The sequence below is a fragment of the Salmo salar genome, chromosome ssa16 (assembly GCF_905237065.1).
Source record: "Salmo salar chromosome ssa16, Ssal_v3.1, whole genome shotgun sequence".
Classification (NCBI taxonomy): Eukaryota; Metazoa; Chordata; class Actinopteri; order Salmoniformes; family Salmonidae; genus Salmo; species Salmo salar.
This window is the reverse complement of record NC_059457.1, coordinates 15,408,117-15,435,811: the sequence shown is the minus strand read 5'-3', so window position 1 is coordinate 15,435,811 and position 27,695 is coordinate 15,408,117. Positions and strand designations below refer to the sequence as shown.

Here is a 27,695-nt window from a genome sequence, read left to right as displayed (position 1 = left end):
GCCCATTAGTGTCACTGCTCTCATCAGCATACCCGCCCTTTATGAGCCTCCAGTCTGGTCACCCAGATGGGAGGGGCCCTGCCGTGTAAATCAGCCATGACAGGTGGGAAGCACAGCCAGTAAGAGGCTCAGACATCCAGGGTGTGGCTCTCAATAGTCCCGATGTGGCCTGCAAATCTCCTGCAGCATACAACACTCTGGAGGCCTGTTGTTGGGGGCAACACAGGGTGTCATAGCATTCCAGATCTGTCAGAGAGCTGGCTTTAGCATCTTTCACAATTCCTGACATTTAATCCTAGTAAAAATTCTGTCTTAGGTCAGTTAGGATCCCCACTTTATTTTAAGAATGTGAAATGTCAGAATAATAGTAGAGAGAATGATTTATTTCAGCTTTTATTTCTTTCATCACATTCCCAGTGGGTCAGAAGTTTACATACACTGAATTAGTATTTGGTAGCATTGCCTTTAAATTGTTTAACTTGGGTCAAACGTTTCAGGTAGCCTTCCACAAGCTTCCCACAATAAATTGGGTGAATTTTGGCCCATTCCTCCTGACAGAGCTGGTGTAACTGAGTCAGATTTGTAGGCCTCCTTGCTTGCACACGCTTTTTCAGTTCTGCCCACAAATTCTCTATAGGATTGAGGTCAGGGCTTTGTGCTGGCCACTCCAATACCTTGACTTTGTTGTCCTTAAGCCATTTTGCCACAACTTTGGAAGTATGCTTGGGGTCATTGTCCATTTGGAAGACCCATGAAGCTGCCACCCCCGTGCTTCACGGTTTTGATGGTGTTCTTCGGCTTGCAAGCCTCCCCCTTTTTCCTCCAAACATAACGATGGTCATTTTGGCCAAACAGTTCTATTTTTGTTTCATCAGACCAGAGGACATTTCTCCAAGAAGTACGATTTTTGTCCCCATGTCCAGTTGCAAAGCGTAGTCTGGCTTTTTTATGGCGCTTTTGGAGCAGTGGCTTCTTCCTTGCTGAAGTTATGTTGATATAGGCCTCGTTTTACTGTGGATATAGATACTTTTGTACCTGTTTCCTCCAGCATCTTCACAAGGTCCTTTGCTGTTGGTTTGGGATTGATTTGCACTTTTCGCATCAAAGTACGTTCATCTCTAGGAGACAGAACGCGACTCCTTCCTGAGCGGTATGACGGCTGCGTGGTCCCATGGTGTTTATACCTGCGTACTATTGTTTGTACAGATAAACGTGGTACCTTCAGGCGTTTGGAAATTGCTCCCAAGGATGAACCAGACTTGTGGAGGTTACCATTTTTTTTCTGAGGTCTTGGCTGATTTCTTTTGATTTCCCCATGATGTCAAGCAAAGAGGCACTGAGTTTGAAGGTAGGCCTTGAAATACATCCACAGGTACACCTCCAATTGACTCAAATGATGTCAATCAGCCTATCAGAAGCTTGTAAAGCCAATTTTCCAAGCTGTTTAAAGGAACAGTCAACTCAGTGTATGTAAACTTCTGACCCACTGAAATTATGATTAAGTGGTAGTGTGTGTGTGTGTGTGTGTGTGTGTGTGTGTGTGTGTGTGTGTGTGTGTTCCACTCAGGGCTAAAGGCAGTGTGTGGTACACACACTGACCTTTTTTCTTGAGAGCCTGAATGGAATGTGAGTCCACCAGCACCCACTCACACATGCTATAGAGCCCGTCAATCCACAACTCTCTTCCAATATGTAAAGCAATAGTTCTAAGGAGGCAATCCTGGCATACGCTGGGCATATCGAGGTTGGATTTATCCACATACAGTATATAACAAGGATACTAGGCTTTCTGTTACAGAAACAAGATCGCAAGCTACTACCAAATGCCTGGCACTCATAACATGATATGCTTCAAATATAGACACCAACACCAATAAACTTGGAAAACACTAACATTAATGGACTGTAACCCGCCACAGTAGACATACAATCTATACTTAAAATGTAGCAAATTGGCTTTTGATATCGAGAGTCATTGTGTTACACTTTATTCATAGACTTGATATTGAGTTCATTTTAAACCATAAAAGTTGCAGTACAGGCGATACTCTCTGACTTTAGGAAGGAAGGAAACCATCTGTACTGTACTGTCTTTTGTTCTACACCCTCTTTTATGTTGATGATCAAAGCTTTTCTCTGTCTCTTTGGAAAAGTCAACATAAGTGGAAAATGAATGGATTTTCATGCATTTGGCTGCGACTGATTTGTGTGTGTGTGTGTGTGTGCGTGTGTGCATGCGTGCGTGTGTGCGTGTGACCAACAGGATGGACCACTCCTTACGAAGGGCTAAGGGCTTCGACTGTTGAGGTAATCGTCTCATGTGGGATAGTCTCTACAGTCTACTCCACTAAGCCACGTACAGTTCTCAGGTTTCCATTTTATATGACAACAAACCATCAAAGAAGCTAACACAAAGGCACTCAATCTAAATGTAAAACAAGAATTTTGTGTGACGAATGATTTTTAAAAACGTAACATTATAGAATATACTGTAGTAATGCTTCATTAATGTTATATTGAATTACACTTTCATATTACTCGTCTGTTTCCTTGGAGAAATGGATGGCTTTGGTCATGTTTTATTAGTAGGCCTAACACTCCACCAGTCTGTCTGCCCAGCTACAGTATGGCATTAGAAGTGAAAATACATAACTCTGGAGTGCTGCGTTTGAGCAATCTCTCTGATTGGCTGTGACAGCCGCTGTCCCAACAAGACCCCAGCCAGAGCCGGCCAATCACGAGACTATATGTTCACTCTGGCAAACACAGATCAGAGATAACAAGACAGTTAATGAATTGTTCACCGAAAACCCTGGGAAGTTTAGCTGAACCTTATTCGAGCAGTAGTGCATGATCGTTTTGTGTATGTCTGTGTGGAGTGGTCCTGATCTCTTGGGAAAACGGTTTTATTTGTTGTTGTGATTGTCAAACTTAAGCTTCAGAAAGGAATGTCATTGAAGTCCATTACAGTATTCAATGGATAGGAAGCGACTCTGTGTTGAATGTGCCTTTCACGAAGAATGACGACACTCTGAAAACGAGTGTGTTCGTGGCAAAGACTACACAATGACCTCACCGGTATGTCCCAGAAACACTTTCACATCTCCTCCCAGGTTTGGCAGACTGGACCAATCACAGACCATTGTCTTTGCATCAGTGTCTGTGGTCTGGGTGAATCAGGGTGTACCCTGGACCATGATCCCAGTTCACATATGTCATCATTTGGAGGGACAGTGAAATAGAAAGACACCCTCTTTCCCAAAATGGAGCAAAAAATACTCCCGACCCGCTTTTCAAAATCTTTTGTTGCCGCCATGAACAGTGGAATGAATGTTCTTTCCCAGCTTCCCAGCCACCAGCTAACTGCACTCCAATTGCTAGCTGCACTTGGTCCAAGCCCCACAAGCCTCAACTCCAATTTTGTTGCCTGTAAAACGTCAGCAAATCTAAAGCAGGTTCTTATCATTATGTAATTATGGCACTTATGTTGTTCAGCAGCCTGTCCTATGCCGGTCCATTGGACTTCTTGCTTGTTTCATTCTTTTCAACTGAGGCTCTGGCAAATGTATTCTATTGATGAAAGTAAGTGTGCAGTAATCTGCTCATTCAGGAAACTCACCATTATGCATAATGCACTACTTATTGTTAGATATGAGTTATCAGCAAAGGACAATCAATACTATTTTACCTTACTTCAAACAGGAACCTTGGTCTGTGCTACTGAGTGTATAGACACAATGAGTTCTGTAATGGGGGATATAATCTGACATTGGATTTTGTTCAATGCCTCTGTCAAATTGATAGTATATTATACATTGTCAGGGTGTGTATGTGTTCATCTGCCTGAGCATGTGATCTATTGTTTACCATTCACAGGTATCTAATGTGCATTGTTCAAGTGTTTGCATTTGCACACAGAGTAGAATATTACACATACGGTAGATTTGACTGAACAACAGCAGTGCATCTATCTGGTTTCTCTGGCATTATATATATATACACTGCTCAAAAAAATAAAGGGAACACTTAAACAACACAATGTAACTCCAAGTCAATCACACTTCTGTGAAATCAAACTGTCCACTTAGGAAGCAACACTGATTGACAATAAATTTCACATGCTGTTGTGCAAATGGAATAGACAACAGGTGGAAATTATAGGCAATTAGCAAGACACCCCCAATAAAGGAGTGGTTCTGCAGGTGGGGACCACAGACCACTTCTCAGTTCCTATGCTTCCTGGCTGATGTTTTGGTCACTTTTGAATGCTGGCGGTGCTTTCACTCTAGTGGTAGCATGAGACGGAGTCTACAACCCACACAAGTGGCTCAGGTAGTGCAGCTCATCCAGGATGGCACATCAATGCGAGCTGTGGCAAGAAGGTTTGCTGTGTCTGTCAGCGTAGTGTCCAGAGCATGGAGGCGCTACCAGGAGACAGGCCAGTACATCAGGAGACGTGGAGGACGCCGTAGGAGGGCAACAACCCAGCAGCAGGACCGCTACCTCCGCCTTTGCGCAAGGAGGAGCAGGAGAAGCACTGCCAGAGCCCTGCAAAATGACCTCCAGCAGGCCACAAATGTGCATGTGTCTGCTCAAACGGTCAGAAACAGACTCCATGAGGGTGGTATGAGGGCCCGACGTCCACAGGTGGGGGTTGTGCTTACAGCCCAACACTGTGCAGGACGTTTGGCATTTGCCAGAGAACACCAAGATTGGCAAATTCGCCACTGGCGCCCTGTGCTCTTCACGGATGAAAGCAGGTTCACACTGAGCACGTGACAGACGTGACGGAGTCTGGAGACGCCGTGGAGAACGTTCTGCTGCCTGCAACATCCTCCAGCATGACCGGTTTGGCGGTGGGTCAGTCATGGTGTGGGGTGGCATTTCTTTGGGGGGCCGCACAGCCCTCCATGTGCTCGCCAGAGGTAGCCTAACTGCCATTAGGTACCGAGATGAGATCCTCAGACCCCTTGTGAGACCATATGCTGGTGCGGTTGGCCCTGGGTTCCTCCTAATGCAAGACAATGCTAGACCTCATGTGGCTGGAGTGTGTCAGCAGTTCCTGCAAGAGGAAGGCATTGATGCTATGGACTGGCCCACCTGTTCCCCAGACCGGAATCCAATTGAGCACATCTGGGACATCATGTCTCGCTCCATCCACCAACGCCACGTTGCACCACAGACTGTCCAGGAGTTGGCGGATGCTTTAGTCCAGGTCTGGGAGGAGATCCCTCAGGAGACCATCCGCCACCTCATCAGGAGCATGCCCAGGCGTTGTAGGGAGGTCATACAGGCACGTGGAGGCCACACACACTACTGAGCCTAATTTTGACTTGTTTTAAGGACATTACATCAAAGTTGGATCAGCCTGTAGTGTGGTTTTCCACTTTAATTTTGAGTGTGACTCCAAATCCAGACCTCCATGGGTTGATAAATTGGATTTCCATTGATTATTTTTGTGTGATTTTGTTGTCAGCACATTCAACTATGTAAAGAAAAAAGTATTTAATAAGATTATTTCTTTCATTCAGATCTAGGATGTGTTGTTTAAGTGTTCCCTTTATTTTTTTGAGCAGTATATATATATAGTGTATAGCCTCTCTCCTGGTAGGAAAGCCTGTGTAAGGCCAGCAGGTCAAGCTGCCACGTATGAGACCAGTGGTACGCCTTATTAAACGTGTGTTATTTCTGTATCCTGCCAGGCTGGGAGCATTGGGGGTACATTTTGTGCCCACCCCATTACAAAGCCCAGCCCAGTAGTAGTGGACAGACAGGCAGGCAGACATACGAGACAGACACCTCTCAGATCAGTCAGTCAAGTCCTTCCCTGTTGCCTTGGTGCATTAGCTCCAGTTACCCCACCCCTTCTGAAGACTTCCCATTGTGTGTTTCTTTACAGGCGGCCCGGGAGCCCTCCCTTTGTGAGCCAGTGGGCGTGTGATCTCACCGCTGAGAGGAGGGGCCCCCTTTCCCTTGTCTGGCCAATCCTTGAGCTCGGTGACTAGGTCACGTGAGAATCCCTCTTTCAGGTTGCCATGACAATGTGCACTGGTCCAGACAGCATCTTACTGTGGTGAGAAGGGAAGAGAAGAGGAGGGAGGATAGACAGAGGGAGGGAGAGCAAGAGAACAAACCCCAGACACCTCTGCTGTGCACCTTTCCTCTGTAAGTACTGTCACCACTCTCTCCTACACACCCAGCACGCTGAATGTATATTTGCTGCATGAGTAACAACATGTGTTTATTACGAGCAATGTCCTACCCGGTAGATGTCTTTGAAGATTGCAGGGATGACATCATGCATGTATCCTTTGTTACGTGTGGAATGTGTGAGAAACTGTCTGTCATACGTAAGAGTCCTTTGTCTGCAGGAGTCAGTGAGATCTCACAGATGTTCTGTGTCTGTAGTGGACAGATCTTCAGCGGAAGAGAGGTGTCATAAAACAAAACAAAAAGAGGGGTGGTTACAGCTGAATGATGTCACCTGCAGAGATCTGAGTGGATCCTCTCGGATGTTTCGTAATGACTGTCATCCTCTCAGTGGGCTGTGCAACTCCTCGTTTCTACCTCAGTAGCTCTCTTTTATTAGCTCCTCACCCAGCAAGGTCTCTCCCTCTCAAGTCAGTTGGAGTCAGTCGACATTCTTGGGCCCCCTGTGATTTGCTTAACTAGCAAAACCCTGCAGATACATCTAGGGCAACCTGAGGCCCAATATGTGGAATGTCCTTGTGACGATGGCAAGAGACTGGAGACGATGTGCTCTCCTTCACTATGGAGAGCAGAGCAGGTACTACTAGCGTGTGACATGGATCTGTAGGTAGGATCACTGGTGTCAATGAGTCATTAGACTGTGCAGGTCATTTGTCCATTATACAATCTGTTTTTAACCTAAGATATGTGAGAGCAGCAATTTGAAATCTATTCAACCCTAGCCAATGAATAAGCTGTTTTAAAAAAGATATATATATTTTACCTTTATTTAACTAGGCAAGTCAGTTAAGAACAAATTCTTATTTTCAATGACGGCCTAGGAACAGTGGGTTAACTGCCTTGTTCAGGGGCAGAACGACAGATTTGTACCTTGTCAGCTCAGGGATTTGATCTTGCAACCTTGCGGTTACTAGTCCAATGCTCTAACCACTAGGCTACGCTGCCGTTTTAGTCTTGTTTCATGCACAGTTAATGTGGCATAACATTATCGCCATAAAATATTATTATTATTGGGTTATTACGCAGCAAACATGCAATCTACACATAATACAGAACTGCAGTATAGTCATTTCATGTATTTGACAGCAGGATTTTTCATAGAAGCTGGTTTTCCCTCGTTTTGTGTAATTATCATAGCTCTGTAAATGGTAACTAAGGTAACAGCGTTTTCTGTTTACTTGACTTTATATGGAACCGTTACACAGGACCTTGTTTCACTGTGTGGTAAAGGTTGGAAGTTTAAACGTTAATGAAAACATTACTAAACTGGCTACTGTTTTTACTTGACTCGGAGTCAGTATGCGAGTTTGTGTAGCCCCAGGAGCCCATCTGTCTACCATTGTACTGTAGGCCTACCTAAACCTCTATCAGATCATCTGCATGATAAGAAATACATGGAGGTAGCAGTGTGTGTGTGATTCATTTTGGTCTTGTAAGAGCCATTTTTTTTCATGCTTTTTCCAGTGGCTTTCAAATTCTTTGACCCTTTTCTCTATTTGTATTGCTTACTTGGGAGGTGACAGTTTAATCACTTTAGGTGGTGGTTGAAACACACAGCAGACCTTTAGTGTAGTATAGCATAGTTACCTGGTCATATCTCTCCTCTCTGTTACTTTACTGTTATCAGAATGTAAAGCTTAGGCCATATTTTCTGCTTAACACATATTTCTTACATCCGCTGTCCAATGAAATAACAGATAACATGTATATTTTTTTACCTTTATTTAACTAGGCAAGTCAGTTAAGGACAAATTCTTATTTACAATGTCGGCCTTCCGGGGAACAGTGGGTTAACTGCCTTGTTCGGTGGCAGAACGACAGATTTTTACCTTGTCAGCTCAGGGATTCTATCCAGCAACCTTTCGGTTACTAGCTCAACGCTCTAACCACTAGGCTAACTGCCGCCCCAAATATCAATGCCACCAGGTTAGTGGCAAGGTAATTACAAATTAGCCTCTCACACACATGCTATGTCGCGTCAAGTCAACATTTCAAGTGGAAATTCATGCAGTATCAATATTAGTGGCAGAGATAGAGAACCTTTATCTATCTGTGTTTGGAAGTCAGCTTGGCCATCCAGAACATCCAATGATAGGAGAGTGTCTGCCTTTCTGGGTCCTAGAGAGAGCAGCCATGGTCTCTAATGTGCAGAAAGCTGATAGTGTGTGTGTGTGGTGTGTGTGTATACGTATATACGTGCGTGTGAGTGCGCAAGTGAGTGTGTATACAGTGCATTCGGACAGTATTTAGACCCCTTCCCTTTTTCCACATTTTGTTATGTTACAGCTTTATTCTGAAAAGGATGAAATTATTTTTTTCCCCTCATCAATCTACACACAATACCCCATAATGACAAAGTGAAAACAGGTTCTGAGAAATTTTGCAAATTTATAAAAAATGAATAACAGAAATACCTTATTTAGATAAGTATTCAGACCCTTTGCTATGAGACTCAAAATTGAGCTCAGGTGCATCCTGTTTCCATTGATCATCCTTGAGATGTTTCTACAACTTGATTGAGTCCACCTGTGGTAAATTCAATTGATTAGACATGATTTGGAAAGGCACACACCTGTCTATATAAGGTCCCACAGTTGACAGTGTATGTCAGAGCAAAAACCAAGTCATGAGTTCAAAGGAATTGTCCGTAGAGCTCCAATACAGGATTATGTTCAGGCACAGATCTGGGGAAGGGTACCAAAAAATGTCTGCAGCATTGAAAGTCACGAAGAACACAGTGGTCGCCATCATTCTTAAATGGAAGAAGTTTGGAACCACCAAGACTGTTCCTAGAGCTGATTGCCCGGCCAAATTTAGCAATTGGGGGAGAAGGTCCTTGGTCAGGGAAGTGACCAAGAACCTGATGGTCACTCTGACAGAGCTCCAGAGGTCCTCTGTGGAGATGGGAGAACGTTCCAGAAGAACAACCATCTCCATATGATAGGGTGGCCAGTTGGAAGCCACTCAGATCATGAGAAACAACATTTCTGGTCTGATGAAACCAAGATTGAACTCTTTGGCCTGAATGCCAAGCGTCACGTCTGGAGGAAACCTGGCACCATCCCTACGGTGAAGCATGGTGGTGGCAGCATGCTGTGGGGATGTTTTTCAGCAGCAGGGACTGGGAGTCTAGTCAGGCTTGAGGGAAAGAGGAACGGAGCAAAGTACAAAGAGATAATTTGATGAAAACCTGTTCCAGAAGAACAACCATCTCCATATGATAGGGTGGCCAGTTGGAAGCCACTCAGATCATGAGAAACAACATTTCTGGTCTGATGAAACCAAGATTGAACTCTTTGGCCTGAATGCCAAGCGTCACGTCTGGAGGAAACCTGGCACCATCCCTACGGTGAAGCATGGTGGTGGCAGCATGCTGTGGGGATGTTTTTCAGCAGCAGGGACTGGGAGTCTAGTCAGGATTGAGGGAAAGAGGAACGGAGCAAAGTACAAAGAGATAATTTGATGAAAACCTGTTCCAGAGCGCTCTGGACCTCAGACTGGGGTGAAGGTTCACCTTCCAACAGGACAAAGACCCTAAGCGCACAGCCAAGGCAATGCAGGAGTGGCTTCGGGACAAGTCCCTGAATGTCCTTGAGTGGCCCAGCCAGAGCTGGGCCCGATTTAACATCTCTGGAGAGACCTGAAAATAGCTGTGCAGTGATGCTAACCATCCAACCTGACAGAGCTTGAGAGGATCTGCAGAAAATAATGGGAGAAACTTCCCAAATCCAGGTGTGCTAAGCTTATAGCATCATACCCACGAAGACTCGAAGCTGTAATCGCTGCCAAAGGTGCTTCAACAAATTACTGAGTAAAGGGTCTGAATACTTACATAATGTGATGCTGAAGTTTAAAAAATGTAATACATTTCCCCCCCAAAAAAACTGTTTTTGATTTGTAATTATGGGCTATTGCGTGTAGATTAATGAGGGGGAAAAACGATTTAATAAATTTTAGAATACGGCTGTAATGTAACAAAATGTGGAAAGGGGTCTAAATACTTTCCGAATGCACTGTATGTGTGTGTTACAGGGGCTCTTCCTGCCAGCATAATACGCTCTTGTTTTTGGTGGGCTCACAGCTGCATTCAATCCCCCTGAACACTCACGTTAGAACAGATAAGGGCCTATTTTTGATATGTTTATCTTGGCTTTATCTCAACAAGTCACATTTTGGAGCGGTTGTTCTGTTCCCGTCTTGCCTATCCTTTGTGAACATTTGTACATTTGCAACACACGTCACTTTGATACTGAAGTGTGTCTTATTAAGAGCCAGCCAGCACCGGCATGCCATTGACCTTTTCCCTTGGAACAGTCATGACACTTCAGTGCTATTAGTACAAGAGGCAATGTGAGTTTATGGTGATCGCATGGAGGCCTATTGGTCTGATGATCTTTAGGGTAATGAATCTCTGATGTGTTTGTTCTGGCAGGGCAAGTTTAGGATCCTTGACGCCATCATTTTCTTGGATGCTTGATTCATAAAGAACAACAGGAGTAGTATAACACTGACAATGTTGATTTGTGTCTGTAATGTCTCTCTCTGCTCTGGGCCTTTTCATGCGATGTCTTGCCAAGTGGGATCAAATGGGAAACCTATAATTTTCTCACACAGTAATCTTAGTTTGATGAGAGGCATTGCGTCCGCTCAGCCTTTTCTCATCTACAGTTTAACGTTAAATAACCAAAACCATTATAGTTCTTTGTGCTTCACTGCTTGTTAAACTCGCCCTGCCACATCAGATAGACTCTAGACTAGGTGACAATAATAATTTGTTGGAGCACCTACAAGCACACTTTCATCAAATACAATTGTCTCATTATCCCTAGAGGCTTTCACAGCATCGCAGGTATCTGCATACACATATTGCTGTCTCTGAACCATCTCAGGGATCAAACAGACAGGTGAAAAAATTCCACAAGGCTTCTCTGCCTCTACTGATGTTTTGGTCTATTGACTGCATCCCACTCTGGCGTCACGTTCGAAGAAACCAATCGGATTAAACTGAGTTAAAACATACTGTCTCACTTTGAACAGTTGAAGGGGTTTCTCGTTGCAGTTCTCTGACACTCAGAGTTGTATAACAAAATGAGAACTTTTCCCTTTGATTACATCGATCTAGTTTTTATATACCGTGGTTTAATGTAAGTCATTGGAATATTCGCGCAAATATGTTGTCTTCGAAAAGCGCTTCTATTGTTGAAGGTTTATGCCACCCCCTCAACATCGTTATGCGCTCTCCCTCTGTCAGTTTTCAAGTTGCGTCTTCTCGCTGAATAGCTGAACGTGCCCAACCAAGCTACCGTATAGCCCACATAAAACATAACTACAGTACATACATACATACCAGGCGGAATATAGAAAAGGCAAGAATAATCGAAATAGGATATCTTACGGATATACGGCTGGATTCAATAAACATATGGACCAAAGCGAAGAGGTGCATTCGCGGATCGTTTGTAACAGTGCCGATTTTGTGAGATTCTAGCTTGCTAACAGTAGCTAGGTAAGTAGGCTACTCCTGCACGTTTCGGAATGTAACGCTTTGGTGATTAAATTGTTTAAATGATCAACTCCTTCACATCCGTCACCTTTTCTGAACTATTTCTCCTCTATCTCGACGTGCATTCGGCTGCAAAATATCATTTTCACTCGTTGTTTACATTAGCGGTTGCCGATTTTTGTTGGTTTGCAACATTGTAACGCATGAAAGAGCTAAATTGTATAAGTGATTGGCTATTACGTATGCATATCGACGTTTCATGTACTGCAAGTGGTTGACATTTTACCCGGCTTGTTACATTGTCTAATTTCGCATGAAACATTCACTGTTACGCAGGAGATGAGGTAGACCTTTCTGCATTGGCTATGATAATTGTTGGTCCTGTAACCACAGTAGGTTACACATTTTTAGTGCAGTCCCATTTTTTTTCTCATATTGGTAACTGGTAGACGGTTTAGACTAAGCTATTTATAGGCTATAAGAAAGTGGACTACATAGACCATGACATCTGTCCTCATAACCCCTAGACCAGGCTGTTGGCATGTCTCCGTTTTCTATTTGAGACCACAGCATAGTGAGGGAGAGATGTAGGCTGGCTTCTTATGCAATTTGTTTTCTTGCTCAAAGCTAGGAATCTCAAATTGATTTATGCAGATTATGGAAATGCAGGTCAACAACAGGGTTACACTGAAACACTGGAAAATGTTATTATTCAAGACGGGATGGGAAACTGACTGCAAATCATTGAAGTCCCCAGGGCACAATGAATGGGAAGATATTGCACAAGGACAACAGAAAGGCCTCATTCAATGTTAGAAAATTCGGTCAAAATGTACCATATCAATCAGCGGATTTCTTTAATATGTGCCCTTGTCAAACCATGTTTGACTCTCAAATGCCGTTTTGGGGAACTCGATCTTTGCAATACTAGCTTAATGTACTGTACATGACTGCATCTGACCCAGATTTGACCATCAGCACATACACAGAAATCAGTCTGTGGCTAAGTGATAAGGTCTCAACATGACAGACATTTCCTCTGTGGACAAATGGGTTCTTACTCCTTCTTAGCAGAGCAATCCTTTGCATTTAGCCAACATCATTGATTTAGATTATTGCTTGATTCCACTATGTTGCATTTAGCCAGGCCATTTGTGTACTGTATGCTCTGGTCATTCTAGGCCAGAACAAAGGTCTTGGGTCAGTGTTAATAGGTGATATATGCATTGCTAAGTGTCTGGGCTAACCCAGGCCCCTCTGGTCTGTGCTACTATAGATCTGCAGTCCCTTTCCCCTAGAGACCGGGATACAGTCAGAGGAGGAAGTCTGCAGGCTGACTCAGCTTCTCCAGCTGATTTTGAAGGAAGAGGCTATTGCAGTCTAGTTGGACAGGTTGGAGCTAGATTATAGAATCACCTCTCTCTCAGCTCTCACTGTGCCACTTCACACAGGGGTCATGTTCATTAGGGGCCAAACGGAAGAAAATGGATTAGAACAGGGATGAGACTACCTGGATTTGTCTAATAAGAAATGCTCATTTTTGTTTTCTGTTACAGAACATTTTGCTATGGTGTGCCTGAGTTAGTATGACCAGGGAGAGAGAGTGTGCCTGTGCTCTTCTGACCTATGTGGTAGCAGAAAGGGACTGACTGGGATATGGAAGGGAACACCAGGGAGATGAAAGGAAGTGTTTAAAGTCAACTCCTGTAGAGGAGGAAGTAAACAGCTGGAAGTGACTGTCAGATTTCCCCTGAAAAGCGTGGTAGCTAGAACCACCCCCCACCACCTACCTAGTGTGTTTGGTTAGCCTTAAAAGGATATGTCTGATGCCCATGTCTGTGCCAGTAACTGTTATGGCTGATGTTATGTTTTGTAACGGCTACCTCAGGAATTTATTGAGCAAGCGGCCATCTTTCATTTTCAAATCTGTCCAGTATTCCAAATGAGGTCACTCTCGACCATTATCCCAAGAGTGTTGAGCCAACAATCTCCTTCGACTCATGGAAAAGGGCATACCATGTAAAAGCAGCCTACCGTGGAGTTAATGTGGCAGTTATAGTAGTAACTGATAATGTCAAGGAACACTGAGGTAGTCCTATCCAGTACCAGACCAGTACCAATGAACAATAATATTGTCAAGTTTGAATGAAAATTGTGCTTTTCCCATTGAGGGCAATATACAGGACATATTATCAGTTGTTCTTGACATGTAGTTGGTCAGTCACAATCTCACCTTATAGCCAGTTCGTGTAGGCTATTTTTACTAATCTATAGATTGACTGCAGTTTACTTATTCTCATTCTTCAAACCCTTTATGTCCTTCTGAAGGTCATTGTTGTCATATTTAACTTTTTCATCGGTTCTATTAGAAATGTCATTATAGCATCAAGAACGTGGTTAAAGCTGTGCCAGCAAAGGCATTGTTGATTGTCTGATTTAAAGCGTGAAATCTAATGGTCAATTGCTGGGCTGCATTTCCATGTAAAAGGACCCATGAGCACCAACATGTGAAGTTTATAGGAGCGTGTCAAATGAAAGATAAGTCTATATTTTAGAGAAATTTAGGCATATATACATTTTTCAACCATTTTCCCTTTTAGGAATAAGCCAAGGCTTTGATTTCTGGTCAAACAGATGGAAAAGGGGTCTTTAGACAACATCTTTTATATTTAGCTTCTGGAAGAATAAAATTCTGCCTTCTGTAAATTTAAGAAACCTTGTATTTCCGTTATCAAAAACCCACATATCTTGATGTTATTTTGTAATTTCTCATGAGGGAGGAGAATGAAAGTTCACAGAAGTAACAAGTAAAGGTAGACCTACCAATTAGTTAGTGTATTTACTGATATCAAGTTTGTTTGTGAATTGATTAAAACTTGTAATTCTGTTACCAAATTGGGAAATCAATAAAAGTCACAAACCACAGTTGGGTCACCTGCTACTGTTCTCTCTTCAACTGGTATACTGTTATGTTCAGTACTACTGTTCTCTCTTCAACTGGTATACTGTTATGTTCAGTACTACTGTTCTCTCTTCAACTGGTATACTGTTATGTTCAGTACTACTGTTCTCTCTTCAACTGGTATACTGTTATGTTCAGTACTGCTGTTCTCTCTTCAACTGGTATACTGTTATGTTCAGTACTACTGTTCTCTCTTCAACTGGTATACTGTTATGTTCAGTACTACTGTTCTCTCTTCAACTGGTATACTGTTATGTTCAGTACTACTGTTCTCTCTTCAACTGGTATACTGTTATGTTCAGTACTACTGTTCTCTCTTCAACTGGTATACTGTTCAGTACTACTGTTCTCTCTTCAACTGGTATACTGTTATGTTCAGTACTACTGTTCTCTCTTCAACTGGTATACTGTTATGTTCAGTACTACTGTTCTCTCTTCAACTGGTATACTGTTATGTTCAGTACTACTGTTCTCTCTTCAACTGGTATACTGTTATGTTCAGTACTACTGTTCTCTCTTCAACTGGCATACTGTTATGTTCAGTACTACTGTTCTCTCTTCAACTGGCATACTGTTATGTTCAGTACTACTGTTCTCTCTTCAACTGGTATACTGTTATGTTCAGTACTACTGTTCTCTCTTCAACTGGTATACTGTTATGTTCAGTACTACTGTTCTCTCTTCAACTGGTATACTGTTATGTTCAGTACTACTGTTCTCTCTTCAACTGGTATACTGTTCAGTACTACTGTTCTCTCTTCAACTGGCATACTGTTATGTTCAGTACTACTGTTCTCTCTTCAACTGGTATACTGTTATGTTCAGTACTACTGTTCTCTCTTCAACTGGTATACTGTTATGTTCAGTACTACTGTTCTCTCTTCAACTGGTATACTGTTCAGTACTACTGTTCTCTCTTCAACTGGTATACTGTTATGTTCAGTACTACTGTTCTCTCTTCAACTGGCATACTGTTATGTTCAGTACTACTGTTCTCTCTTCAACTGGTATACTGTTATGTTCAGTACTACTGTTCTCTCTTCAACTGGTATACTGTTATGTTCAGTACTACTGTTCTCTCTTCAACTGGCATACTGTTATGTTCAGTACTACTGTTCTCTCTTCAACTGGTATACTGTTATGTTCAGTACTACTGTTCTCTCTTCAACTGGTATACTGTTATGTTCAGTACTACTGTTCTCTCTTCAACTGGCATACTGTCATGTTCAGTACTACTGTTCTCTCTTCAACTGGTATACTGTTATGTTCAGTACTACTGTTCTCTCTTCAACTGGCATACTTATGTTCAGTACTACTGTTCTCTCTTCCACTGGCATACTGTTATGTTCAGTACTACTGTTCTCTCTTCAACTGGCATACTGTTATGTTCAGTACTACTGTTCTCTCTTCAACTGGTATACTGTTATGTTCAGTACTACTGTTCTCTCTTCAACTGGTATACTGTTATGTTCAGTACTACTGTTCTCTCTTCAACTGGTATACTGTTATGTTCAGTACTACTGTTCTCTCTTCAACTGGTATACTGTTATGTTCAGTACTACTGTTCTCTCTTCAACTGGTATACTGTTATGTTCAGTACTACTGTTCTCTCTTCAACTGGTATACTGTTATGTTCAGTACTACTGTTCTCTCTTCAACTGGTATACTGTTATGTTCAGTACTACTGTTCTCTCTTCAACTGGCATACTTATGTTCAGTACTACTGTTCTCTCTTCAACTGGCATACTGTTATGTTCAGTACTACTGTTCTCTCTTCAACTGGCATACTTATGTTCAGTACTACTGTTCTCTCTTCAACTGGCATACTTATGTTCAGTACTACTGTTCTCTCTTCAACTGGCATACTGTTATGTTCAGTACTACTGTTCTCTCTTCAACTGGTATACTGTTATGTTCAGTACTACTGTTCTCTCTTCAACTGGCATACTGTTATGTTCAGTACTACTGTTCTCTCTTCAACTGGTATACTGTTATGTTCAGTACTACTGTTCTCTCTTCAACTGGCATACTGTTATGTTCAGTACTACTGTTCTCTCTTCAACTGGCATACTGTCATGTTCAGTACTGCTGTTCTCTCTTCAACTGGCATACTGTTATGTTCAGTACTACTGTTCTCTCTTCAACTGGCATACTGTCATGTTCAGTACTGCTGTTCTCTCTTCAACTGGCATACTGTCATGTTCAGTACTGCTGTTCTCTCTTCCACTGGCATACTGTTATGTTCAGTACTGCTGTTCTCTCTTCCACTGGCATACTGTCATGTTCAGCTCATAACTGTTTTCTCTTCCACTGGCATACTGTCATGTTCAGTACTGCTGTTCTCTCTTCAACTGGCATACTGTCATGTTCAGTACTGCTGTTCTCTCTTCCACTGGCATACTGTCATGTTCAGCTCATAACTGTTTTCTCTTCCACTGGCATACTGTCATGTTCAGCTCATAACTGTTTTCTCTTCCACTGGCATACTGTCATGTTCAGCTCATAACTGTTTTCTCTTTCCTTCTGTTGTCTGGTGGTCAAAGCAAGACTGAAAACCGTCTGGACAACCCCCCCCCTTCTCTGCCTCTCTCTCCTTTCTCCGTCCAGTTAATGTCACCTGTCCCGGTTCTTACTGACACTTACCATGACGCCTACCACCTACCCTCTTTCAATTTTACTCTAACAAGCATCGTCACCTACTGAGCACCAACCAACAGCGAACGTCCATGGATGTTGAAAAGTGGTTGAAATGTTGTCGGTCCGCACCTGAACCAATCATAGATGTCTATGTTTCACAAGTTTGGACAGTATAGTACAGGATAATGTACTTTGTACTGTACTGAACTCTACTCTGCTGTACTGTACTTTGCTGTGCTCTACTGTGCTTTCCAAACTTGTGAAACATAGACATCTACGGTTGTTTCAGATTTGGTCTGGACCAACCAGATGTGGTCTTGTTTGGGGGCAGAGCTCATTACAATAATAGCTGGTGTGTAGAATATTACCCAAATATGCAAAAGAAGGATATTGCATTTGTTTACCTTTTGTGTACAGGATACATCACCATGAAGAGAATTATATTCATATCCATAATTATGCATTTCTGTATAGTACAGATAAGGGACCCATGATGTAATTCCATTAACGGATGTAAATCCACTTCACCTGCTGTAGTTCAATAATCAAAATCTATATTTTTCTAACTCAAGTTGTCATGTCATAGCTGACACCCCATTCTTTCTGCTGACATCTTTGAATCTTCATTCGGAGCAGATGTGACGTTTTTAGAAAACGTGGTGGCATAAAAAAACAGAGAGATTTTACAGTAAATCTGTTACCAGACTTTGCATCTGTACGTTTCTGCCAGTAAATGTGTTTTTGTGAAATTTTTGGCGTAAACAGTTCAAAATAGGCTTTTTGCATGGAGTTGTATGGTTTGTTAAACTTTGAAATCAATGGTTCTTGTCTGGCAATTTTTTTAAAATTCTGTTACCATGGAATTGCCATAGGCCTGAGGACATAATATGCTGTTTCTACAAGCTTTGATATGGTGATTTAGGGTGTACCAGTTTTGTGCTCTGAGGGTCAGGACTGGGTCACTGTGACAAGCATGCCCTAGTCAGACAAAGCTGTTTACATTTAGCCATTTAAGTGACCCTTGAACTTTTAAAGTGGAGCCGCAGTGGTTTTTTGTTGAACTGTATGAAAACCGGACATACAGGTAATGTGGGCCTTTTACAATTTTAAGACCAGATGTTTTTGTTTTAAGGGTTCAGCCCAAAAGCATGATACTTTTCTGAACTCTATATGGATGCTTGCACAATTGAACACAATTATGTGTGGAGAATAAAATGCAGAATCTCTGTTTTAAATATCCAGGGTCTGCAATTCATTGTATGATGTCCAAACTTGTGAATCATTTCCCTATAACTCGGGGTATATTTGCACGGTAGAATTCAGTGGCTATAGTCCATTTTTACATGTTGCCTTTGAGCTGCTTTTGAAAGCAAAAGTCGAATTGAAAACAGTATTGGTATTGCTGAATTCGATTCTCATAATAGCAAGCTAGGACTGGTGGTTTTGCTAGCTAAACTAGAAGTCTGTTTGTTTGGTTACCATGGCAACTGCTGTGTCTATCTAGTAAAAACTTGCTAGCTACTTCAATGGATGTGGGAAAAATGTATACCGGCAAATGAACACATTTCTAGGGGCAAATGTGTTCAATTATAGCCATGGTATGAAAGGGATAATCAACTAGGGGCTCTATGCGTTTTCTGGAAAATAATGCAACTCAACTCCATGGAAGGTCAGTTCCACTCCACTAGTGAGTCGTGGAACACAGCTTCCACGTCGTTCATTATTTTCCATAGCACGCACAGAGCCTCCTAGTTGATTATTCCTTTTATACCATGGCTATACGACACAAACCCTGAAGACTACATGATTAATATACCATGCCTGCACTGAGGCCAGGGAGCCATGACACCCCTGTGTGTAGTACACAGCTGATTTCCCCTTCAAGATCACTCTGACGCTACCTTTCAGGTCACAGGCATCCAACACTTTTTCTCTGTTAACTGTATTTGACAATTTTCCTCTTTGTTGTAAATTAATAGTTTATAAGGCCACTGTGCTTTATCGATAACAGGCTATACGGCAAACATGTGCAACTCTTTCTCCCATAACATCCCTGCCCAACTCAAGCCCATCTCTTGAGACCACATCATATTTCACATTCACTAACTCTCTGCATGTTAAGGTGCTCCCTGTCCCCATTACCTTCTTATCTAGAGAGAACATCATAATGGAACAGATTAACAGAACTGTGCCTGCTTGTCACGATGTCAGACTTGCTCTCATGGTGGCCCACCATGTTGTGTCTCACAGAGAACCTTCCCTCAGTGCCAGGCCACTGCCACCCTCGCCCCCAACTGCCCCCCCCTCCCCCCCGCTGCACATCAAAGCACACGGTCGGGAGGCAATGAGGCACTTCCTCCCACTCCACCTCCTCCTGTTCCTCACTTCCTTAGTGACGGTAGTCTGGCATGCCAGGCGAGGGGGCAGGCAGGCAGAGAGAGAGAGAGAGATGGTAATAGCACAAGCATGTGAGGCAATGAGTGGGAATCCACAGATGTATTGGGAGTTAGGCTTTGTTTTGTAGGTCGAAGAATTATCAATTTTTTTCCCCCCCCAATGAGGATTATGTTCTTCAGGTGCTGTCTTCCTGACCACTGTGACAGCTGTCAAGAATTACATGGCCTATGTTTATTCACCTCACAAAGTGATGTGAAAGCCATTGCGTGGCTACATTCGATATCTAGGGCTCTCTGTACTGGAGGAGCACTTGCTCAAGTCAAATCCCTTAAACATCTACTTAATGCCGATGTACAAAAACACCCGAAAACTCTGAGTGACATTCACGAATGAGAAACAGAGGAACCAAAGAACCCACTTTTCACAGGCTGGCTTCTTCACACGACGTCTGGCCAAGCGTTAATTTAACTAGCCCCTGCAGCACGTAAAATCTGTTTGGGATTAAAGTGTAATTCAGGAGGAATCTTTTTTTTCATGCTTTCAGGTGAAGCTATCAAATTTCAAATCAAATTTCAAATCAAATCAAATTTATTTTTATATAGCCCTTCGTACATCAGCTGATATTCTCAAAGTGCTGTACAGAAACCCAGCCTAAAACCCCAAACAGCAAGCAAAGCATGTGAAAGAAGCACGGTGGCTAGGAAAAACTCCCTAGGAAAAACTCCCTAGAAAGGCCAAAAACCTAGGAAGAAACCTAGAGAGGAACCAGGCTATGAGGGGTGGCCAGTCCTCTTCTGGCTGTGCAGGGTGGATATTAAAACAGAACATGGTCAAAATGTTAAAATGTTAAAATGTTCATAAATGACCAGCATGGTCAAATAATAATAATCATAGTAGTTGTCGAGGGTGCAACAAGCACGTCCGGTGAACAGGTCAGGGTTCCATAGCCGCAGGCAGAACAGTTGAAACTGGAGCAGCAGCACGGCCAGGTGGACTGGGGACAGCAAGGAGTCATCATACCAGGTAGTCCTGAGGCATGGTCCTAGGGCTCAGGTCCTCCGAGAGAAAGACAGAAAGAGAGAAAGAGAGAATTAGAGAGAGCATATTTAAATACACACAGGACACCGGATAAGACAAGAGAAATACTCCAGATGTAACAGACTGACCCTAGCCCCCCGACACATAAACTACTGCAGCATAAATACTGGAGGCTGAGACAGGAGGGATCAGAAGACACTGTGGCCCCATCCGATGATACCCCGGACAGGGCCAAACAGGCAGGATATAACCCCACCCACTTTGCCAAAGCACAGCCCCCACACCACTAGAGGGATGTCTCCAACCACCAACTTACCGTCCTAAGACAAGGCCGAGTATAGCCCACAACGATCTCCGCCATGGCACAACCCAAGGGGGGGGCGCCAACCCAGACAGGAAGACCACGTCAGTGACTCAACCCACTCAAGTGACGCACCCCTCCCATGGACGGCATGGAAGAACACCAGTAGGCCAGTGACTCAGCCTCTGTAAAAGGGTTAGAGGCAGAGAATCCCAGTGGAAAGAGGGGAACCGGCAAGGCAGAGACAGCAAGGGCGGTTCGTTGCTCCAGCCTTTCCGTTCACCTTCACACTCCTGGGCCAGACTATACTTAATCATAGGACCTACTGAAGAGATAAGTCTTCAGTAAAGACTTAAAGGTTGAGACTGAGTCTGCGTGTCTCACATTGGTAGGCAGACCATTCCATAAAAATGGAGCTCTATAGGAGAAAGCCCTACCTCCAGCCGTTTGCTTAGAAATTCTAGGGACAATTAGGAGGCCTGCGTCTTGTGACCGTAGCGTACGTGTAGGTATGTACGGCAGGACCAAATCGGAAAGATAGGTAGGAGCAAGCCCATGTAATGCTTTGTAGGTTAGCAGTAAAACCTTGAAATCAGCCCTTGCCTTAACAGGAAGCCAGTGTAGGGAGGCTAACACTGGAGTAATATGATCAAATTTTTTGGTTCTAGTCAGGATTCTAGCAGCCGTATTTAGCACTAACTGAAGTTTATTTAGTGCTTTATCCGGGTAGCCGGAAAGTAGAGCATTGCAGTAGTCCAGCCTAGAAGTAACAAAAGCATGGATTAATTTTTCTGCGTCATTTTTGGACAGAAAATTTCTGATTTTTGCAATGTTACGTAGATGGAAAAAAGCTGTCCTTGAAACAGTCTTGATATGTTCTTCAAAAGAGAGATCAGGGTCCAGAGTAACGCCCGAGGTCCTTCACAGTTTTATTTGAGACGACTGTACAACCATCCAGATTAATTGTCAGATTCAACAGAAGATCTCTTTGTTTCTTGGGACCTAGAACAAGCATCTCTGTTTTGTCCGAGTTTAAAAGTAGAAAGTTTGCAGCCATCCACTTCTTTATGTCTGAAACACAGGCTTCTAGCGAGGGCAATTTTGGGGCTTCACCATGTTTCATTGAAATGTACAGCTGTGTGTCGTCTGCATAGCAGTGAAATTTAACATTATGTTTTCGAATGACATCCCCAAGAGGTAAAATATATAGTGAAAACAATAGTGGTCCTTTTTCAAGAGAGGCTTTATTACTGCCACTTTTAGTGAGCTTGGTACACATCCGGTGGATAGAGAGCCGTTTATTATGTTCAACATAGGAGGGCCAAGCACAGGAAGCAGCTCTTTCAGTAGTTTAGTTGGAATAGGGTCCAGTATGCAGCTTGAGGGTTTGGAGGCCATGATTATTTTCATCATTGCGTCAAGAGATATAGTACTTGTGTACTCGGCATGGTGCAGGGGTTTGGTTACCTTCCCACTGAATGAAGCGACAGCAGCGCTGCTCCATTCACACAGGGAAAGCCTTTCTTCCTATGGCCCTGGGTGTTTAGCGTTGGCAGCAGCGTCTCTTACATGCTAACTAAACCGGGCGCGCGTGAGCATGCTGATTTTTATCCATCCGCACCAGATGCGATCAGGACACGCAGGTTGAAATATCAAAACGGACCCCCTGAACCAACTATATTAATTTGGGGGTTAGGTCGAAAGCATTAATTATTCATGGAAATTTAGCTAGCTAGCTTGCTGTTGCTAGCTAATTTGTCCTGGGATATAAACATTGGGTTGTTATTTTACCTGAAATGCACAAGGTCCTCTTCTCTGACAATGAATCCACACATAAAAGGGTAAACCGAGTTTGTTTCTAGTAATCTCTCCTCCTTCAGTCTTATTCCTTGAACTTTATATGCTGGTTGGCAACCAACTTTAAGGTGCATTACCACTACCAACTGGACTGGAGTGTGGACCTCAGTTCATCTTTCAATCACCCATGTGGGTATATGCTCCTAAAAACCAATCAGGAAATGGGAGAGGTGGGACTTGTAGTGCGTCAAGAGTCACAAATAGAACCAAGTTCTATTTTAGCGCCGGGCGACACAGACGGTCGTTGACGCGCGTGAGCAGTTTGGATGCAATGATTGAATAACATGTATGTGTACATTTTTATTTTGTAATGCGAGCGGTGTGGTCAGCATGTTACTCTTGCGTTGAGTAGTAGGCAGGAAAGCAATTCACAGGCTAAATCAGTCCTTTCCCACTTCTCCTGTCTGTCTTGGCCAAGTTGGCCTGGTGTTTGGCTTGGAGCCTCATGAGAGGTAGGTGACCAAACACTCCACTGCTGCTTAGGTGAAATGCTGAGGGGTGATCTTAAACAGTCTGTGGGAGGAGACTCCTCCAGTGTTCCCTGGGGGCCTGCTGGGGCAACAGCTTTACTTGCCTATCTGTCCATATGACCTGATGTCACAGGTTCTTGGGGGGGGGGTTCCAACAGTTCCATAGGTCACATTTTCATAGGTCGAGGGCCCTGGGGGCAGAGGGCTGGTGGGGCCAACCTCTCTCTGTCTGTCTGGTCATTCTATGATGGACCATAAGTCCACTGATGGTGTACCCTCGGAGCTGCTCATCATTCCACTCATGCAGCGGGGTTAAAGTGTGTACTGCACTGTACTGTAGGCTGCAGGATTATGGCTTGTGCTCTGGGAATGTGTGTGGCCCGAGACAGACATGTTGAAGGCCTGAACAGTAAATGCTAGTCACGACACTACTGGCCATGATAAGGTAACTACATTTAAAGCACACAAATTTGGGACAACGGATGATTTTGCAGGACAGTGTAGCATACTTTTTTTATGGGAGCCATCATCACTGTCAAATGTGAATGATATGCCAATCATTTGATCTCAATCAGTTTCATGGGAATATGCATTAAGATCTTCTTGAATTACTGTTTTGTGAGTGAATTGGAGCAGATGGTGTTAACAAACTATTAGACTTCCTGTATTTTGTTTCAAACCAAGAGCATGCTGTCTAGTGGTGTGTGCGGTTGAGTTTTGGTTGCATGGTAATAAAAAATAAAAAGACTATTCAGCTAACCATCCTAAAATCTCATAAGAGATAACCTAGTTAGTTTTACTACTGAATGCATTCAACTGAAATGTGTCTTCCACATTTAACCCGACCCCTCTGAATCAGAGAGGTGCTGAGGGCTGCCTTAATCAATATCCACGTCTTTGGGGCCCCGGGGAACAGTGGGTTAACTGCCTTGCTCAGGAGCAGGACAGATTTTTACCTTGTCAGCTTGGGGATTCAACCCAGCAACCTTTCGGTTACTGGTGCAACGCTCTAACCACCAGGCTACCTGCCGCCCCTAGCTTACTCTTTGCCTCATGCAAAATTTGGTGATGCAGAAATGAGACCACATGCTGTTTTTATGAAAATCTGGAAATATTTGGCCAAGGGAACATTTCTAGTTGGTCTCAGGGACTGTAAAACAGTTAGGAAGGGAGACTTTTAAAAGGGGTTGAGTGAAGTAGCAACAAATACTGTATGTTGAATGAGCAACTAATAAACATGGAGTTTGACGAACGTTTGGCGAAATGACCTTCTCTTTCAGTCTAATACGGCTATTTATGACTTTTTTTTAGCTCTTTGACAGAAGTGCACTTTTTGTAAGTAGTTAGGCCTAACTGTCCTCCAAGTTTAGCTGGAATTTAGCCCAAAAGGATTTGAGGTAATGTGATGGTTGACAATAGGCCTATTACATTGGACTACGTCTCGTCCTGTGCTGCGCAGAATATCAGGTCTCAAAACGATTGGAGAAGTGTTTTAACATCACCAGTACCACATCCTTATGATTTATATACCTTTCCATAAGCGCAAAGTGACCGCAAGAGACAGGTTGGAATGTCTGACTAAAATACGGGGACAAATCAACCTTCGTTGCTAAAATGCGGAACATGATTGTTTGGTTGCGGGACCTAGGACAAAGGGCCACAATACATGACTGTCCCGCACAATTGGAACATGTCGTCAAACTTGACCATGACCCTGTTGTCATGGAATTACCATCATTGGAATGAATCATTTCTTATAGGCTAAGCAGATGCAATATATCACTTTTGAATGAGAATAACATTGTCCATTTCATAGCCCCCATAGACTGACATTGTCCTTTTGCCAATGTTTGTAATGTGGGACCTTTGTTCATAGGGTAAAACCATTTGAATTAAATCCCATTTTGACAGCATCCCATTTGATTGAAACTTTTAGCTACATTTTTGCCCATGGAGGAAGTGGTCAGAAAGTGCCATTTTGGACCTGAATGCCAAAACATTCAGTAGATAAAGGTTCTCAACGTTGACCCATTTTGCAAACCCCACCATACCGTGAGACATCATGTCTTCATCACTGGAAAATATAAACGGTTGAGTTTGACAACACTGTTTGTAAGCATTTAAATTATATCAAACAATTTGAGCATTTCTTGACAAAAATGTGTTTTAATAAAAAAATATACTTTATTAAACCTTTAACGTCAATTATCAAAAAACACGTAAAGTCAGATTTTTTTTTCTATATTCGCATAGTTTAGACCCTATTTCCCATCATCTGAGGTTTTGTGTTGTCTGCCTTCGGTTAAGACACAACATGCCCTTGAATGCAGGGTGGGTGTCATTTCAATTCTAGAACTATAATTCATAGACTGGACCTACAGTATCCCTTCAGACCACTGCAATTTATCTGCTACACCATTGACATTTAAATTGAAATTGTAACTTCTAATTACTACCACAAAGATGACTGCCTGTCCACCCACCGTTGAATGTCATCTTAAATGGTCATGTCTTTTCTAGTATCTACATTTCTATGATCTCAATAGGTTTCCCGTGGAGGGTTGACATGATTATTTAAAACAGATATTCCCATTCAAGTCAACATTCTCTGACGTGTGGACCTCCAACTGTCTTTGTGGTACCATTTGAAAGTTGACATTTCAATTGTATTCCCATGATAGTACATTTAACCAGCCAAAACATGACCTCCACCTTGTATCCAAGGTCATGGTTTCTTAACCGATGACAGGCACAACACAAAATCCTTAGATGATGTAAAATGGGGTCTAAGCTACAACATAATATGAAATAAATTGGAGTTTACACATTTTTAGATAATTGATGTCAAAGGGGGAAAAAATGACATTTTGATAAACATTAATATCAAATTCTTTGACAGCCCTGTTCGCAAGCTTAGAAATGATATCGATCTCAACCGTTTATATTTTCCAGTGATGAAGACATGGATGTCTCATGGCATGGTGGGTAAGCAAAATGGGTCAACTTTGAGCAGCTTATCTCTTTGAATGTTTGGGCATTCAGGTCTACAATGGGCAAATATGTATGGAAGGTTTTGTTCAAATCAAAAGGGGGTGATGTCAAAAAGTGATTGAATTCAAGTGGGTTTACCCCATCCTCGAGCCATACTGAAATGCAGCGTGTCATTGAACTTTGCATGGCTCAGTGCAACATTGCTGTGAGTTAACTTATTCTACAGCTATTCTGCAACCAAAATGTATTTCATCAACAGCTGCTTTTGTGTTTTGAATCATTAACATGGTCACGAAAAACTTGAACTTGAACTGAATGGCAAGTGAGATTTCATAATGTAAACCGAGAGAAAGCGAGAGTCTGTGTTGTAATATTTTTGCTACTGGTAAGGAGGAGTATTATGGCTCGGGCCCACATAATAAATGACTCTTTCACAAGCAGAAGGCTTATAGATGATAAGCAAACATGTTCCTAGACTCTTCCTCCTCTACGGCTCCACCATTTCACAGTTGACATGACTAAGCCTTGGAAACTACTCGCTGTACGGCTCTGTTTGCGCCCAGGTTTCAGGTTAGATCCCTAGGAAACCCAATCTAATGAGTAACTGAAGATAAGCCACCACACACCCTGCTATTTCCCTAAAGTATGCAAATGCTTGGAAAGATTGTCAGATATTGAAATCCCTGGGACCGTGTAACCAAATGGATTTATGACATGCAGTAACAACAGATGCTGATTCTGTGGCTCCATTTATTAGTACCCTGTATTTGCTCCTGTATTTGCTCCTGTATTTGCTCCTATCTTCCTCTGTGTTCCTTCGTGTGTGTTGATGGCATTGGCAGCTGTAATGGCTGGTGCAACCCAGGGCTGGGGAAGGAGGTGTCAGTGATTTGAGAGGTAGCCTACTCCCGGTGAGTGACTGGCCACTAGCCTGGCAGGCTCCTGTAATTGAGCACGTAGATAAAAACACACTGGCCACACAATCCGATTATACAGCTACTGGTACTAATAGAATTTAAAAGGAGCAATCCTTTGTTGGTGCTAAATACTCCCCTTGAGTAGTTAAGCGATTATGAGTTACTACTGTAGAGTAATTCATTTCTTTCCATGGCTTTGACTGAGTTCCCTAACAAATCCGATGACCCATAGTCTGGGATGGGATGAATTCTTTAAAATGAAAAATCTGGAATTCAATCGCTTTCCAATTCAGAAGAAATCCCATGTACAATTAAATTGTCAGGAATTGAAATGGAATTCAACTCTGTCTTTAGTTCCCTCCGTGAAGGGTCAGTCCAGTGTCTGACCCAGTGGTGCCATATGGAATATTGT

General features: G+C 42.8%; 1 protein-coding gene across 11 annotated transcripts in view; it reads left to right on the top strand.

The window, feature by feature from the left end:
- Window positions 1–27,695, top strand: part of mical3a (microtubule associated monooxygenase, calponin and LIM domain containing 3a) — a 139,892-nt gene that overhangs the window by 26,714 nt on the left and 85,483 nt on the right. For 3 of the 11 annotated variants that reach the window (XM_045697005.1, XM_045697006.1, XM_014147914.2), the window contains exon 1: window positions 11,295–11,716. The gene's annotated coding sequence lies outside the window, so the exon portion shown is untranslated. Of the gene's footprint in view, window positions 1–5,899; window positions 6,166–11,289; window positions 11,717–27,695 lie in introns of those variants that run through there. The other 8 variants (XM_045697009.1, XM_045697007.1, XM_045697011.1 and 5 more) reach the window with 6 other exon arrangements.